Source organism: Saimiri boliviensis, chromosome 3, assembly GCF_048565385.1.
Source record: "Saimiri boliviensis isolate mSaiBol1 chromosome 3, mSaiBol1.pri, whole genome shotgun sequence".
In the NCBI taxonomy this organism is placed as follows: domain Eukaryota; kingdom Metazoa; phylum Chordata; class Mammalia; order Primates; family Cebidae; genus Saimiri; species Saimiri boliviensis.
In genome coordinates this window covers 101,431,368-101,448,229 of record NC_133451.1, presented here as the reverse complement: position 1 = coordinate 101,448,229, position 16,862 = coordinate 101,431,368, and the positions used below count along the sequence as shown (strand labels likewise).

At 39.0% G+C, this 16,862-nt stretch overlaps 1 protein-coding gene and 1 non-coding gene across 2 annotated transcripts in view; both read left to right on the top strand.

The window, feature by feature from the left end:
* COL25A1 (collagen type XXV alpha 1 chain) overlaps positions 1-16,862 on the top strand; it is a 523,121-nt gene that overhangs the window by 148,561 nt on the left and 357,698 nt on the right. The window lies entirely within an intron of this gene.
* On the top strand, positions 5,789-5,952 carry LOC120363860 (U1 spliceosomal RNA). The gene has a single exon (XR_005579286.1). It is a non-coding gene; the product is annotated as a U1 spliceosomal RNA (small nuclear RNA).

The following is a 16,862-nucleotide window of genomic DNA, read 5'->3' as shown; positions in this document are numbered from 1 at the left end:
GAGTTCAAGTAAGAAAATCCATTTATTTCTCCTTCCATTCCTTCCTCTCCATCTACTTGTCTCATGATCTCCTTATCCATCCATGCATTTGGGGGCATGCCATGGACATGTGTACTCTGAATTGAGTTGGAATAAATTCAGATTTTCTCTGCTACTCAGGAGCCAGGTTTTTTTTTGTTGTTATTGTTTAAATCAGAAGATTATTTAGGCATTCACAGACAGTAAGAGTTCACACTTATGTTCAAACATGAGTTCACACTGATGAACACACTGGTGTTCAAACTCCTGAAAAGATGTGTGAATTGGATGGCTTGCACCGAACAGTAGTAAGTTCAGTTCTCTGTGTGGATAAATGAAAGAGATGAAAGCTGCTTATCATAGAATGATTTTAGAAAGACCTGGTATGGATTTTCTATTTCAAGAATTATACTTTTTTTGGCATATAAATAAAATTTTATCAGTAATTTTCATCTTCCCTATTAGGGAATTCTCTCGTCTCCTTATTGAATACAGTATCAGAAAAATAAACATAAAATATTGTTTAATTTTCTCCTCTCTTTTATTTTTCCTGTAGAAAATATTTATTCAGTAAAATTTATGGAACATATCCTCAGATCAGATTAGTTCTGTGACATTTATTTATTTATTTTTTGACATATTTGTTTTTATCTGAACCAATGTTCATAGCTAGAAACACCAAACCTTTTATTTTAATATGTATTTTCTTGACTTGTACAATTATGAATATTTATTCATCTATTATATGTTATATACTTTCACATAAATGAATACATGAAATAACATAGTTTTCATTAAGTATGGAAGTTTAAATATTGAATTGTGTAACTCTTGTAGCTAGTTAGACAACACCAGTATAACAATATGTTGCAAAGATGGAGGCTACATAATAAGAAAATTTTAAATATTTGGATTTATTTCTTTTGCTCTTTTCTCTTTTGTAAAGAAAAAGAAATACTCCTGTGACTTTAGGTAAACTTTTAAATATAAATCCAAATAAATTGGTTGAAGAAAAGGTATAATACACCATATTATAATGGAAATTAGTTGTTTTATAGATTCATTTGGACTATTTTGTCAAACTAAAATTTCTAGGGCTGTGTTAGAGACTGATCAACTTAGCTTAAATGGTTCAACTCAGTCCAAATATGTCTTAAGAAAAATCATTTATTCATCTATCATTAAGCACTTATATAAGCATTAGACAGGTGATAGAGACACAGATACAAATATATGCTAACATGCAGGATAATCAATACATGGTCTTTGCCATCAAAGATTATGTAAGCTACAGCAAGTGAAGGAAAAGGGAATACAGACAAGTATGAGTTGTAACATAAGACACACAAATAAGTGTCATAACACCAGTGAACAAATTACCATGACAACTTTGTTGACCATTCCTGGCTACATTGGAGAAGGCTGGATTAGGAAGTCTGTCAGGCAGAGAACAGAGGAGTAGAGAATTTTAAGCAAAATAAATTGTATGTACGGAAGGAGCACATATGGGCAGAAATGAAGAGCTGGACGTGGCAGGACACCCTGAGTGAATGAAGTGGAATGGTAGCTGAGGCTGGAGAGGTAGTTTGGGGATATATTTATATAAAGACACTTCTAAGTTAAAGAATTAAAATGTATACCGCAGAGTGTGGGAAACATGGGAAAGCTCTCATACAAGAGGACATGATCAGATTTTTAACAAGAGAATTTTCCTGCATGGTGTAGAGGAGGGAGAGGTTGTGAAGAGTAACCTAGAGACACAGGCAGTAGTGCCGGTGAGAGATGCCCAGAGAGATGCGAAGCTGCTAGATGTGTGGGTGGAGAATGGCAAATATGGCCGTTCCAATGAATTCACATCACGAGATTACGAAAAAGATCCTAAGAAATTTAGTTTAAAATCATTTTATCTTTGGGAGGCTGAGACAGGCAGATCACGAGGTCAAGAGATTAAGACTATCCCGGCCAACTTGGTGAAACCCCATCTCTACTAAAAAATACAAAAATTAGCTGGGTGTGGTAGTGCGCACCTGTAGTCCCAGCTTGCTGTGAGTCGAGATTGCGCCACTACACTCCAGCCTGGCGCCTGGTGACAGGGCGAGACTCTGTCTCAAAAAAAAAAAAAATTATCTCTAGGGTAAGTCTTAGGATTTATATGCCTATGATACTTTCTGACTCAAATTCTGAAGTAGTTTGAGTCACAGCTTGGTTTAGTTTTGTCTGGTTCCAGATTAAACTTTTGGCACAGTGCTGAAAGACAACCTCTTCAAGGAAACTTTAATATAATATATAGTAGCTCCTGAGAGTCATACGTGTCAACGGGAACTGGAACTGCATTGGTATATCTTGAGTTTAGAAAAGGTTATACTATAAATAATAATATAAATTTGTGAATCTTTTATGACTGTATGTTCTAGAGATTGTTTATATGCATGTTTCTGTGTAAAATGCATACAATAAAATTAGTTGGAATAATATAATCTTTTCCTGTTTGTAAGTCAAAGAATCATAACTTACGGTGAAACTGTAAAGCAAGAAAAATATGTTGCATTTACAAAGTGTACTAGCCAATACTCCCACTCTTTTGCTGGTAGTTGCTTTTGATCTCCATATTTATTTGGTAGTATTTCTTCAGTCTGTGATGGTGAGCATGCTCTAATAAATGCACTTAAACTTATCAGAATTTTAATGCTAGAATAGAAAGCAACAATGTAGGGTTTCAGTGGAGGATGAGCTCAGAGAGATACACTAAAATTTCATATAAACTTGAAAAAAATCCTAGCCAAGGAATTGACACAGCTCCACTTAATTTTTCATGAAGATGCAAAAACTTGTTCAGAACAAACAATGAACCATTATGAGAGTTGAATACTCAAGTCTTAGTTCATCATTCTTAGGATCCTCGTAAATGGCGGCAACCTAAAAAACCAACTGGTTACTGTTATTCAGGCCCTTTCTACCCAAAGTGACTGGGTTACGGAATTAAGAAAATATATGAATGGAGGTCAAGATAAACAGTTTTGACAAAATTGTTTCTCTAGTTCCATGAAATCATTAATTGACCCATAGCCCCTCATCTATCTGAAACTATAGATGAGTGTTTGTGTCACTCTAGATTGTCTCGTTATTTGTCCCCATAGCATTGATAGCTCTCCATTTTTTCCTTTTACTTGTTCAATGGTAGCCTTTTCTTCTAGACTGTAAGTGACTCATTCATTTTGTCAGTGGAGCATATCTAGAGCTTAACCCAGTGTTCAGTGCCACACTAATGTAGATTAACTCAAAAGCAAGGGAGAGAGAAGTAGGGAGGGAAAGTGGAAGAAGGGAAGCTGGTTTTAGAATAGGGAACTGGGTGAAATCTTACCTCTTCAATTACAGTTACAAATGTAATTATACTAAGTTTGTTCCTAACATGAGAGAAATGTTACAATGATACATTTTAAGAAGAATGCCTGCCACAATAAGTATTTATTTTTCCTGGATGTTCTCAAGCTTATTTTTCATTTATTCAAGAGGCCATAGAGAAAAAAGCTTTATTTCTTCATTTTGTATTACACACGTGGAGTGAGAGACCAAAATACAGAGGAATTATAGGGCATAACTCAGAAAGAGCTTGGCTTTCCTCTTGATGTGTCCCTTGCCTCACTTTGCAGCCATATATTGCCTAGGATTTGCACACATGTTATTCTGAATGGGACTCTTGAGAGAGAAAGATGAGTTTTGTAAAATGTACTTCTGGTTCAACTTCAAGGATTATTTAAACCTACTGAAGATGTTACATAAATTCCTGTAGGATTTTTGTTTAATACCCTCACGAACGTTTGCCTAACAGGGCAACGCTCTCATTTTCATTCCATTTTGTAAGATTCAAGACAAACAAATTTGTGAAACAATTACTAACAGAGACTTCATTGATCATGCTCATTTTCTAGAAATTTGATTAAAATTAACTCCCCACCTTCAAAAGCACATTATTTACACAAATCTCTCCCACCACCTGTAAGTACTTTCCTCTTGCAGTTTCCCAATCACTAACTAGAATGAAAGAAACTCTCTTAGAAATATCAAATTAAGTAGAAATGTCTGTCACTCAGCAATTACAAAAAGGAATTTCACACTTCTTGAAAAACCCATTAGTCACAAACTCTAATTTGTATATTAGATTCATACTCAATGAATGCATTATTTGGCATTACTTTCCAGAGAGAAACACAATAGCAAAGTACATTTAGAACCTTCCTAAGGTTTGTGTGCTCACAGTGCCAGGAAGTCTTTTCATTTTAAATATGTGTCATTGTTAGCTATGACTTTACACAGATCAGTGGAGTGCAAATCCCATTTCTCAAATATTTTCATGTTTAGGCCCGAGGAGGAAATAGCACCTGTTCCAACTCCAAATACAGTAGAGTCACAGCACCACCAGGAGATGGCTTGTTTTAGTTAGGGAGGCAAAAGTAACAGGAAAATTAGAATTCTGTGTACCAGATTTGTTGGAAAACCGATTCAGTTGAGTTCTCAGCCAAAATATCATCAGGAAGATGACACTTACTTGTTTGAGGACATAAAAGAAGAAAAAGTGACAGGATAATCGATTGGCAGAAAGAAGCTGAGTCCCAGCTGTATTTACGGGAAAAGGTTTAAGGATGTTTAAGCATAAGTAATGATGGAAGGAAGGAGATTGAGACAATTGATCTCCTAGACGTGCCAAATGAAATACCTTTGTTGTTCAATACGAAATATGAAATATGCCATGGAATACCTTTAGCTTATCTTATAAGTTACAACTAAAAATACACTTTAACCCACTCATAGACAACTCACACTGATTTGAACCCTATTGATTTGAAATTCAGGCACTGCAGTATGTGTATGACTTTTAAGTAGAAAATTTGAACTAATTTTATTCTTAGTGCAAGTTATTTTAAAAAGGAAAAATGGAAATCTCAACTAAAAAAGTCATTGTTTTTTCAAAGCAAGAGCTCAAAAAATTAGAATTTTTAAATGTAATTCCAGATTTTTTGATGCTAAAGATGTTTCAGCTTAATAAACATTTATACTGAACAACTGTTTATGTACAAGCCCTCTTCTAGTTAGAAACTGTATTTTAATGCAATTTTAAAATTATACTTAATTTACTTAAAATTCTTAATATTATGGAGATAGCATACACTTAATGTGAACTATAATTTTTCTCACTAGTGTACACCATCATTATGACTACTAATTATTATTATTATTGTTTTGACACAGTCTTATTCTGTCACTCAGGCTGGAGTGCAGTGGCATGATCATGGCTCACTGCAGCCTCAACCTCCCAGGCTCAAGTGATCCTCCTGATCAAGTAGCTGGGATTACAGGTGTGCCACACCATACACAGCACATCTTTAAAATTTTCTGTAGAGACAGGGTCTCAGCATGTTGCCCAAGCTGGTCTCAAGCTCCTGGTCTCTGGTGAACCTCCTGACTCAGCCTCCCAAAGTGCTGGGATTACAGGCATGAGCCACTGTGCGTGGCCCTTCATTATTTTTTAAACAATGGGCAGTGTCCAAAATTCACTTTAAAGATCTTCGTATATGTATGCACTAATTTTACTTTTTATGCAGTTTCTTTTGCATTTCTTTCTTTTTTTTTTTTTTTGGAAATTATTAGAGCTGACCCTGATAACTGATTTTAGGTCTTGACTGTTAGGAAGTTTTTTCTTAGCCTCCATGCCTGAGGACTTCATGACCACTGTATATATTCTGCTTGAAAGCTACAAAACTTAAAAAAAATTATACCTGCCTGGAAGGGGAGATACCATGATTACGAAGGTGGTTTTCCCAGGGCGAGGCTTATCCATTGCACTCTGGATGTGCTGACCCCTGTGATTTCCCCAAATGTGGGAAACTCAACTGCATAATTTGTGGTAGTGAGGGACTGCGTTCGAGCTTTCCTCTGTAAAAAAAAAAAAGAATTTAAACCGCCCTTTCCTGATTGTTAGCTATTAAGCTTACAACGTAAATTTGAGTAAATATATATGCTTGAATTTTTATTTCTGATAACTCAGAGAATACACAGTCTAGTTCCATGTGGAAAGGATGTTACATGACTATTATCATACATCGTTTTTCTATTCAGAGGTATCAGTTTTTGTTGCAAACATTTGGAAGATGTTTTTGAATTCAGGTTTGGAGTCTAAAACCACAGAATGAAGTGGAGCTTAATCGTTTGGGAAACATTTCTGTGAGGCATCCAACCAGGCTTTTTAATAAGCAAATTATTGAAAAGCAAGGAAGTGGTGATGTTTCTAACTAGACGTAATTGTGGTTATTCGGATGGACTGGGCTGGAAGTTTCATTTTGCTAATTAATACAAAGCAAATTGTTGTATAAATGCTTAAAATATTTAAAAGAACAAAAAGCATCTTCATACAACATAGAAGAACCATTTGAGAAAATGAATTTGCATAATTTTGTTTTATTCATTAATAAAGCATGTGCCCTAGAGGACTTTTGAACAGATTAACAAATGAGATGAATGATTCTTTTAAGTAAATGATTAAATGAATGTTGCTAACGTAGTCTGAATTACAAACTTGCACTACTTGGAGCAACCAACACTGTTTACACCAACAATTTCCTCAAATCCTGTCACTTAACATTAAAAACAAAACAAACAAACAAACAATTTCTTGATTAGGTCAAACTCCAATCTCCAGTGTGGGAGATGGAGGTGTGGGGGTAGAGGAGATGTCTCTGCTCTGCCTTCTTTTAGGAATCCAGGATTCTTTCCTTGTTTCACTATGCTAAATTCTCTTCAGGGCTATGTCTTCCTCTCTTATCAAACAGTGAATAGGAAAAGGAAAAAATCATGGAGGATTTGCATAGCCGGTTTCTTGCACAAGCCAGGCCTACTTCTGCCTACGTTCCATTATGCGCCCGGGAGAAAAAGCAAGCAGAGTTTGGTGGATACATCGTATTCTCTTCCATAAGCATTTCTTTAAAAAAGTCTCATAGTTCATAATTTTTGCTTGTTAAAACTGAGCTATACCACTTGTTAATTTATATTACTCAGGTTTTACTACTTGGATTAAGTAATTACTTAGCAGAAGTGTTGAAGCAATTTGCAATTCTATGATCATCAACATAGACCAAATTTACATTGGCTCAACGCTGAAGGGTCAGGAAATCCTTACGAATTATTTATTTTACTTTTGTAAATAAAAATGACTCTTTGGTGCATTGCAACAGATCAGAACCAGAAACCAGCAGGAGTCGATGAGCAGAGACACAGGTGGCTTCTCATAATGAACCTGATATGAGGAACTGGGAGTAGTTTAAGAGCTGAGCCGACTTCCAGGTGTTCTTGTTCCCAAAGTCAGACTTCAGTTACCTGCCAAAGAAGTAAAACCTCATTCATCAGAAAACACCTTTAGCCATTTATGCTGTTTAGGCTTCCAAAATCTGCCACGCAGCCTGTGCAGCAGGAGTTCCAGCTGGGGGGAAATGGTTGATCTGCAATTAGTCTGCTTCCGTTTCCCTGCTGCTGCTTTTCTGTGTTGCTAGCCTACCTCTCTTTGGTCCTCAGTTCCTTCATATCCCATCTTGCATATTCTCTAGTCATATAGGTCAAAAAACTCTGGGCAGTTGTTACATGGCTGCAGCAAAGCCCATTTTATCTGGTGGAAACAATTTTGGGCAGACGAGGTGGCAGCGTGAAGCCTGTGCCACCCACTTGGTAACATTGTACACATCTCTAAACCTTGCTGGAGGTGACCACATAGATTGAAAATCAACACACTAAGTACTTGGGTTGAGTTTCATTTAGTAGGTTAGGATAGCTTTTGTCTTAGCCTGGGATTCCCAGAAAACACGGCCTGAGTCAGAAGCTTAGCATCCTAGCACTTTACAGGAGAGTGCAAACCCAGGGAGGCAGAAGTGAGGGGAAATGGAGTAAAGCAGGGGCGGTGAAAGGTACGTGAACAAATAGAAGGAGGTGAACTTTACCAGGCTGCAGCGTCACAAGAAGCACCCCAAAGACGGCTCAGCCTCACACACGTCATCAGAGAGGACACAGGAACTAATGCTTGTCAGAACAGTGCCTCCAAGGTGGGAAGAAAGAACAACGTATCCACTGGCTTCCTTCTTTTAAAATTAGGTAAATTTCATGTTAGTTTAAATAAATCCACTCCCTGGAGAGGAGGTCATTTACTCTTCTGCATGTCCAGGCAGCTGCGGAGATGCCAGTTCCCCACATGTTCAGTGAGGCGAGTCTCCGTCAGACAGGGCCTCTCAGGCCACATCTGTGGCACAGCACGTACATCAGCTGCTACAGTCCGGTAAACTTTGACTGCTTTCATCTAATTCATTTCTATTTCTATAGCTTCCATACTAGTTCACCTCATTTTAAAGTGCTCTCATTGGCTACGGCTAGACGTTCCTCACGGCAACCCAAACTCAGTGCATGGAACTTGCATTGTAGTTAGGTAGGTAAATACAGATGATTTTCGGGAGGAACAACTGCCCTGCAGGAAACGAAACAAGGTGATGGACAGTAGTTGCAGGTGTCTTGAGAGTCCATAGAGCCTGGCACTTGGCGGATTTAATCACGTCTTTTCCCTTTTCTGCATTAGCCTGCTGACCATAACAGATTAATTTCTGAGCACTCTCCAGTATGATCTCCCTGCTCCAGTCACTTACATCTGTTTGCACTTCTCTGACTTTGATTTGCTAATTTCTATTTTTGGGCTTTCGCATGTCCCCAAAATGCTCTATACCTCTTTCTAGACAATATTTCTCCTCTTCTCCCTTCAAAATCTGACTCAAAACCTTCCACCGGAAGCCTTTCCTGACATATTTCCTGTTATATTTTCAATTGCCTGTATTTATGTCAGCTGCACCATATTACACTAATTTGAATTGAATTCTCTATTATCTTAAAAATGTCCTCATGCTCTTTTTTTTTTTTTCTCATGTTCTTCTTATGTTCTTGATTCAACATTACTTTCCTGGCTCCACATGCAGAGCGTTGGACATGATGTTGGAATGACTGGCAGAGAGCAAACAGGGAAGTTCAGGGTGCTGCAGAATGATTCACTAGATTTCACCTGTTGCCTGAGGTTTGGCATGAACTGCTTCTTCATACTTACTCTAGTTAGCACACAGTCCCTGGTGAAGTCACTAATTGGTCCTGAACTCTCAGGCACTTCCCATCATCTTATTTCTTACCTATAAGAAAGTTTACAAACGAACTCCAATTTTACAAATTATACTGAAGCTTTTTAGCTTCAGTGTAATTTTAAAGTATTAATATAACTGGAATGCTGTTTTTGTTTTTCTGAATTATTTAAGAAAATAAAACTTCAAGAGTTTAAACATAAAAAAGCAAATACTTTGTTATATAAAACCAAGAAGATATTTGGCTTTCACAATTCAGATTGCAGCAGAAACAGTACGGTGATGGATATCAATGTAAATTCCCTTGTCTTTCCTAACAATTCAGATTTATCATCAGGAGTTCAGAAAACTTACGTTTAAACAGTCAACCGGTAATTACGGGAACAATATAATGTTACTTGATGTAGATATTTAGGGATAAGAAAGAAAGAATTGATTTGCTAGATGATAAGGCAAATCACTAAGAGGGACTAATTCAGGTTTCTATCAACTAGAACAACCTGGCACTACTGACACCTCAGACCACATAATTCTGTGTTTTAGGTGGCTGTCCCATGCACTATAAAATGTTTAGCTGTATCCATTTTACTTGCTAGATGCCTATTCCACCTTCCAGTTGCAGGAATTGATATCTCCAGGGATTGTCAAATATCTCCTGGGTTCAAAATTTCCCCTGGTTCTGGTTTCCCAACTACATCATGATGTAGTTGAAATTCATATAAAATAGTTGAGGCCATGTGTGTAATCCTAGTATTTCGAGAGGTCAAGGTGGGAGGATTGCTTGAGGCCAGGAGTTTGAAATTAACCTGGACAACATAGTAAGACCCTGTCTCAAAAGACAATTAGAAAAAGAGTCGAGATACGCAAATTATTATACGTATTTCATTTATGGATTATATAAGATGTACAGAGTCTAATAGTATTCAAATTTATACAAATAAAATGCTGTATTATTGTAATAAAAGGAAATAAACTAATTACATAATATGTAGGTTGGTAAAGGGATTTTAGGATATGCTCATTTAAAAACTTTACTTTTGAGTTTGAAAAAAGAGTGAATCCCTCTAAGAATTTTTAGTTCTTTCCTCACTTACAGGTCAGGCTAGCAGGTCAGTGGCCATCCCTTGGGGTCAGTGTGTGGGTCACACAGCTCTTCCTGCTGACCTCGGGCTCACTGACTGTGGGATCAACAATAGGCCAGTCTTGTAGTAATTAGAGCAAATATGCTAAATTGTGCAGATGGACAGAGGCTGTTCCCAAGATGTCTTTTAGGTAGTAGTGACTTATCCTTGACAGGTTGAAGTAGGGCGAGCTTAGATGTAAAAATATAAAATAAGCAGAAGTCTCCTCTGCATTTCTTTACCTTCAATTAAAAACTTGCAGTAATGTTTATTACTTAGGGTTAAGTATGGCCAATTTTCAAGGCAACTTTACTTTCTGTTAATAGATCGCTTTATTTATAAAAATTTAAAAATTTTGTTTGACTTCATTTTACTAATTCAGACATTAAAAATGAACAAGAGGTGTTCTTTTCTTCAACTTTACACATATGTTCAACTTTTTTTTTTAAATGTGGCCAATTATTTTATTTATTTATTTATTTATTTTTTCTTTTTTTTTTCTTTTTTTTATTGCATTTTAGCTTTTGGGGTACATGTGATGAACATGCAAGATTGTTGCATAGGTACACACTTGGCAGTGTGGTTTGCTGCCTTCCGTCCCCTCACCTGTATCTGTGATTTCTCCCCATGCTATCTCTTCCCACCTCTCCACCCCCCCGCCCCTCCCCCATTTCCCCCCAACGGACCCCAGTGTGTAGTACTCCCCTCCCTGTGTCCATGTGTTCTCATTGTTCAACACCCACCTATGAGTGAGAATATACGGTGTTTGATTTTCTGCTCTTGTGTCAGTTTGCTGAGAATGATGGTTTCCAGGTTCATCCATGTCCCTGCAAAGGACGTGAACTCATCGTTTTTGATGGCTGTGTAATATTCCATGGTGTATATGTACCACATTTTCCCTATCCAGTCTATCATCGTTGGGCATTTGGGTTGGTTCCAGGTCTTTGCTATTGTAAACAGTGCTGCAATGAACATTCGTGTGCATGTGTCCTTGTAGTAGAATGATTTATAATCCTTTGGATATATACCCAGTAATGGGATTGCTGGGTCAAATGGGATTTCTATTTTTAGGTCCTTGAGGAGTCGCCACACTGTCTTCCACAATGGTTGAATTAATTTACATTCCCACCAACAGTGTAAAAGTGTTCCTATTTCTCCACATCCTCTCCAGCATCTGTTGTTTCCCGATTTTTTAATGATCGCCATTCTAATTGGTGTGAGATGGTATCTCAGTGTGGTTTTGATTTGCATTTCTCTGATGACCAGTGATGATGAGCATGTTTTCATATGTTTGTTGGCCTCCTGTATGTCTTCTTTTGTAAAGTATCTGTTCATATCCTTCGCCCATTTTTGAATAGGCTTGTTTGTTTTTTTCTTGTAGATCTGCTTTAGTTCTTTGTAAATTCTGGATATCAGCCCCTTGTCAGATGGGTAGGCTGCAAAAATTTTTTCCCATTCTGTTGGTTGCCGATTCACTCTACTGACTGTTTCTTTTGCCGTGCAGAAGCTGTGGAGTTTGATTAGGTCCCATTTGTCTATTTTGGCTTTTGTTGCCATTGCTTTTGGCGTTTTGGTCATGAAGTCCTTGCCTACACCTATGTCCTGAATGGTTTTGCCTAGATTTTCTTCTAAGGTTTTTATGGTAATAGGTCTGATGTTTAAGTCTTTAATCCATCTGGAGTTAATTTTGGTGTAAGGTGTCAGGAAGGGGTCCTGTTTCTGCTTTCTGCACATGGCTAGCCAGTTTTCCCAACACCATTTATTAAACAGGGAATCCTTTCCCCATTGCTTGTTTTTGTCAGGTTTGTCGAAGATCAGATGGTTGTGGGTATGTTGTATTTCCTCTGAGACCTCTGTTCCGTTCCATTGGTCTATATCTCTGTTTTGGTACCAGTACCATGCTGTTTTGATTACTGTAGCCTTGTAGTATAGTTTGAAGTCCGGTAGTGTGATGCCTCCCGCTTTGTTCTTTTTGCTTAGAATTGACTTGGCTATGCGGGCTCTCTTTTGGTTCCATATGAAGTTTAAGGTGTTTTTTTCCAGTTCTGTGAAGAAGGTCATTGGTAGCTTGATGGGAATAGTGTTGAATCTGTAAATTACTTTGGGTAGTATGGCCATTTTCACGATGTTGATTCTTCCTAACCATGAACATGGAATGTTTCTCCATCTGTTTGTATCCTCTCTTATTTCGTTGAGCAATGGCTTGTAGTTCTCCTTGAAGAGGTCCTTTACGTTCCTTGTTAGTTGTATTCCTAGGTACTTTATTCTCTTTGTAGCAATTGTGAATGGCAGTTCGTTCTTGATTTGGCTCTCTTGAAGTCTATGACTGGTGTACAGGAATGCTTGTGATTTTTGCACGTTGATTTTGTATCCTGAGACTTTGCTGAAGTTGTTTATCAGTTTCAGGAGATTTTGGGCTGAGATGATGGGGTCTTCCAGATATACAATCATGTCATCTGCAAATAGAGACAATTTGATTTCCTCCTTTCCAATTTGGATACCCTTTATTTCTTTTTCTTGCCTGATTGCTCTGGCTAGATCTTCCAGTACTATATTGAATAGGAGTGGTGAGAGAGGGCACCCTTGTCTAGTGCCTGATTTCAAAGGGAATGCTTCCAGTTTTTGCCCATTCGGTATGATATTGGCTGTTGGTTTGTCGTAAATAGCTTTTATTGTTTTGAGATACGTTCCGTCAATACCTAGTTTATTGAGGGTTTTTAGCATAAAGGGTTGTTGAATTTTGTCAAAAGCCTTCTCTGCATCAATTGAGATAATCATGTGGTTTTTGTCTTTGGTTCTGTTTATGTGGTGAATTACGTTTATGGACTTGCGTATGTTGAACCAGCCTTGCATCCCCGGGATGAATCCTACTTGATCATGGTGGATGAGCTTTTTGATATGCTGTTGCAATCGGTTTGCCAGTATTTTATTGAAGATTTTTGCATCTATGTTCATCATGGATATTGGCCTGAAATTTTCTTTTCTTGTTGAGTCTCTTCCGGGTTTTGGTATCAGGATGATGTTTGTCTCGTAAAATGATTTGGGAAGAATTCCCTCTTTTTGGATTGTCTGCAATAGTTTCAGAAGGAATGGTATCAGCTCCTCTTTGTATGTCTGGTAGAATTCAGCTGTGAACCCATCTGGACCTGGGCTTTTTTTGGGTGGTAGGCTCTTTATTGCTGCCTCGACTTCAGACCATGTTATTGGTCTATTCAGGGTTTCGGCTTCTTCCAGGTTTAGGCTTGGGAGGATGCAGGTGTCCAGGAATTTATCCATTTCTTCCAGGTTTACTAGTTTATGTGCATAGAGTTGTTTGTAATAATCTCTGATGATGGTTTGGATTTCTGTGGAATCTGTGGTGATATCCCCTTTATTATTTTTTATTGCATCAATCTCTTTTCTTTTTTATTAATCTGGCTAGTGGTCTGTCTATTTTGTTGATCTTTTCAAAGAACCAGCTCCTGGATTTATTTATTTTTTGAAGAGTTTTTTGTGTCTCTATTTCCTTCAGTTCTGCTCTGATCTTAGTTATTTCCTGTCTTCTGCTAGGTTTTGAGTTTTTTTGATCTTGCTCCTCTAGCTCTTTCAATTTTGATGATAGGGTGTCAATTTTAGATCTCTCCTTTCTTCTCATGTGGGCACTCATTGCTATATATTTTCCTCTAGAGACTGCTTTAAATGTGTCCCAGAGATTCTGGTATGTTGTGTCTTCGTTCTCATTGGTTTCAAAGAACATCTTTATTTCTGCCTTCATTTCATTGTTTATCCAGTCAACATTCAAGAGCAAGTTGTTCAGTTTCCATGAAGCTGTGCGGTTCTGAGTTAGTTTCTGCATTCTGAGTTCTAACTCGATTGCACTGTGGTCCGAGAGACTGTTTGTTATGATTTCTGTTCTTTTGCATTTGCTGAGGAGTGATTTATTGCCAATTATGTGGTCAATTTTAGAGTAGGTGTGATGTGGTGCTGAGAAGAATGTATATTCTGTGGATTTGGGGTGGAGAGTTCTGTAAATGTCTATTAGGTTTGCTTGTTCCAGGTCTGTATTCAGGTCCTGGATATCCTTGTTGATTTTCTGTCTGGATGATCTGTCTAATATTGACAATGGGGTGTTAAAGTCTCCCACTATTATTGTGTGGGAGTCTAAGTCTCTTTGTAAGTCATTAAGAACTTGCCTTATGTATCTGGGTGCTCCTGTATTGGGTGCGTATATATTTAGGATCGTTAGCTCTTCTTGTTGCAGTGATCCTTTTACCATTATGTAATGTCCTTTGTCTCTTTTGATCTTTGTTGCTTTAAAGTCTATTTTATCAGAGATGAGAATTGCAACTCCTGCCTTTTTTTGCTCTCCATTTGCTTGGTAGATCTTCCTCCATCCCTTTATTTTGAGCCTTTGTGTATCCTTGCATGTAAGATGGGTTGCCTGGATACAGCACACTGATGGGTTTTGGCTTTTTATCCAATTTGCCAGTCTGTGTCTTTTGATTGGGGCATTTAGTCCATTGACATTTAGGGATAGTATTGTTATGTGTGAATTTGATGCTGTCATTTTGATGCTACCTGGCTGTTTTGTTGGTTAGTTGATGCAGATTCTTGATTGTGTTGATGCTCTTTTACCATTTGATGTGTTTTTGGAGTGGCTGGTACTGGTTGTTCCTTTATATGTGTAGAGCCTCTTTCAGGAGTTCTTGTAGAGCAGGTTTGGTGGTGATGAAATCTCTGAGTGCTTGCTTGTTCACAAAGGATTTTATTTTTCCTTCACTTATGAAGCTGAGTTTGGCTGGATAGGAGATTCTGGGTTGAAAGTTCTTTTCTTTAAGGATGTTGAATATTGGCCCCCAATCTCTTCTGGCTTGTAGGGTTTCTGCTGAGAGATCTGCTGTGAGTCTAATGGGCTTCCCTTTGTGGGTAACCCGACCTTTCTCTCTGGCTGCCCTTAGCATTTTCTCTTTCATTTCAACCCTGGCGAATCTGACGATTATGTGCCTTGGGGTTGCTCTTCTTGAGGAATATCTTTGTGGTGTTCTCTGTATTTCCTGGATTTGAATATTGGTCTGCCTTGCTAGGTTCGGGAAGTTTTCCTGGATAATTCCTGAAGAGTATTTTCCAGCTTGGATTCATTCTCTTCATCACATTCAGGTACACCTATCAGACGTAGATTAGGTCTTTTCACGTAGTCCCACATTTCTTGAAGATTTTGTTCATTCCTTTTTGCGCTTTTTTCTCTGTTCTTGCCTTCTCTTTTTATTTCATTGAGTTGATCTTCGACCTCTGATATCCTTTCTTCTCCTTGGTCAATTCGGCTGTTGAAGCTTGTGCATGCTTCACGAAGTTCTCGTGTTGCGTTTTTCAGCTCCATCAATTCACTTATACTCCTCTCTATGCTGTCCATTCTCGTCAGCAGTTCGTCCAATCTTTTTTCAAGGTTCCTCTTTTCTTTGCGTTGGGTTAGAACATGTTCTTTTAGCTCATTGTAGTTTCTTACTACCCACCTTCTGAAGTCTGATTCTGTCATTTCATCACCCTCCTTCTCCATCCGGTCTGGTTCCCTTGCTGGTGAGGAGTTGTGATCCCTTTTAGGAGGAGAGGTGTTCTGGTTTCGGGAGTTTTCATCCTTTTTGCGCTGGTTTCTTCCCATTTTTGTGGGTTTATCCACCTGTTGTCTGTCTCTGTCCCAGGGAGTTGGAGCTTTATGAGTTTCTGTTGCACTACTGCCTTTTTTGATTTTTCTTTCAGGTCTGACCTGCCCAGCTAGCAGCACGCCTAGCCACTGCCTGCCCGCAGGGGCTTTGCTGAGCTGCTGTGGGCTCCGCCCAGCTGCCCTGAGCTCTTCCCTGTAGTCCTGTTTATATGGGCGTAGTTAGAACTGTCTCGGCAACGGTGGCCCCGCCTCTGTTATGGCGGACTCTCTCTGTTGTGGCAGGTTGCCTCGGCAACGGCGGGTTGCCTCGGCAACGGCAGCCTGCCTCCCTAGCCATGGAGAGTCTCAGTAATGGCGGAAGCCCCTCCCCCACGGAGCCTGACAGTCCCGGTTCAGCTGTGCTTGGTTTGAAGGGCTCAACCCAGAGGGTTTCCAATTACTGTTTTTGTTTTCGTTGTTGTTGGGGGTGGATGGGTGGGACCAACTGAGCCTGATCACCTGGCTCCCTGACTCAGAGTCTTTTCTTTTAAGTTGAACCACCCCGCGTTCCGGTTGCTTGTTGAAAAGGCACCGGGATCTCCCGTGCTGCGACTCAGTCGGCTCGAATTGCAGCGCCAGGTCCTGGCAGATTTTTTGCCTAGGAATCTCCTGGCCTGGCTCGCTATTTCAGATGAATGGGCAACTCTGCCGTCTCAGGGCTCTGCTCGCCAGCTAAGAGGGCTCCCAGACCAGTGACTTTTGTATGGAGAATCGCAGCAACAGGGCGTGGTCACAGCAGCCGAGCGGGGGGAATCAGCCCCACAGGGGCCAAAACAGCCGCACCGGCTGGGACTGCGACGCTGGCGACCCCTCTGCCTGGGTATCTCCTGGTCTGTGGGCAATAAGAGTTCGTCTGGAAATGCGGCGTCCACTCACCCTCTGCACCTTCACTGG